The sequence below is a fragment of the Primulina huaijiensis genome, chromosome 15, assembly GCF_012295235.1.
Source record: "Primulina huaijiensis isolate GDHJ02 chromosome 15, ASM1229523v2, whole genome shotgun sequence".
Taxonomy (NCBI): Eukaryota; Viridiplantae; Streptophyta; class Magnoliopsida; order Lamiales; family Gesneriaceae; genus Primulina; species Primulina huaijiensis.
The window spans coordinates 11,930,449-11,932,177 of record NC_133320.1 but is presented as its reverse complement, the minus strand read 5'-3'; positions in this window follow the sequence as shown (position 1 = coordinate 11,932,177).

Below are 1,729 nucleotides of genomic sequence, written 5' to 3'. Positions count from 1 at the left end.
ATACCATGCTTATGACAGGTACCTTTAAGCTTTAAATTTATATTTCGGATTTAATGTTTTGGGTTGAGATTTTGAACCTAGAATTGCGATAGGGTTGCATTCTCTACTCAGTATTAATTTTTTTTTGGGAATTCAAGTTAGAAGAACTTTGGCCTATGCATGTCTATAAGCTTAGCTCTTGTGATTATTGGGTTCAGCATAGTGTTCTAACCTTTCAGGGAGAATTTTCATAGCTGGCTCAACTACAAACGCCTTGATAGAATCAGGGGCTACCCTCTCGTTTTTTTCAGAGGTCTTCGCTAATTTTCTCAAAGTTAAGACCGTTGGGCTAGATGTAGCCTATTAAGTAGTACTGCCTTCGGGAGAGGAGATGACAGCTACCAATGTGATCCGAGAAATAGATCTTGAGCTTCATGGCAACCTCGTTTATGCGGATCTGATCGTATTGCCGATGCCAGAGTTTGACATCATATTAGGCAGGGATTGGCTATTGCGGAACAGTGTTGATAGACTTCCAGCGGAGATCTGTTCTAGTCCGACCGCTGGGATGACACAGCTCTTATTTGAGCCGGACAAGTACTTTCCCTTACCGCGCATTATTCCTTATTTCCATGCTAGCAAGCTTATGCATAGATGGTGTCGAGCGTTTTTAGCAACTTTTATATCTGTCCCCGAGGCACCCAGTCAGTCAGCCTCCGATGTTCCCATTGTCAGAGATTTTCTAAACGTTTTTGCTGATGACGTCTCTGGTATGCCACCCGAGAGAGAGGTGGAGTTTTCTATTAAACTTATGCCAGGTACGGTTCCGATCTCAAAAGCACCATACCGACTAGCACCGACAGAGATGGCAGAGCTTAAGAAGCAGATTCAGGAATTTCTTGACAAGGAGTTCATTCACCCAAGCTTTTCACCATGGGGCGCGCCAGTCTTGTTTGTGAAGAAGAAGGATGGCTCTATGAGACTTTGCATCGATTACCGGGAGTTGAACAGGGTTACAGTGAAGAATAAATACCCACTTCCGAGGATTGAAGATGATATGAATCTGGCCAGCCACTATGCGTTCCAAGAACCAATCCCGAGAGGATGCTTGACGATGTTGAATGTTGTCCTTCATCCAACCAATGAAAGCTTGGAAACAAGGATCAAGGGGTTCGGTTGCATAACAATCAAGTAGAGGATGAATTGGAGGCTTGCGTCTTAGCGCGTTGCGGGAAGCGCCTCGCGCCCGAGCGGTCACATGCTACCGCCCGAGCGCGAATAGTACAGAACTCTCGGCGCTCGAGCGGTCAAATCCTACCGCCCGAGCGCGAGCATTTTCGAGAAATATTTTAATTTCTTATTTTAGAGTTTTAATTATTTTTGCAACTAGATATTGTTATCTTTAAATATGCAATTTTCTATATCTAGGTTTTAGCTATCTATATTTAAGCTAGAATACCATGTAAACAATTTAACTTTGGTTCATTATTGATTTGATATCAAATTGTGAGATTTTCTCTCAACTGAAAGCGAGAGCTTTTATACACTTCGGTGTTTTCAAAATCGAACTTTCAAAGGTGGATTCTTTTGTTCGTTCGTCTATCGATTTTCACGAGGGTTGCCAAGGACGGGTTCTTTGGAGGTTCTCTTGAACGCGATTGTTTCTTTCGTTGATTAGTTGTTGCTAGACCGCGTGATCTAGAGGCGATTATCACACCTATCAATTACTTGTTTCAAAGATCGGGACAAA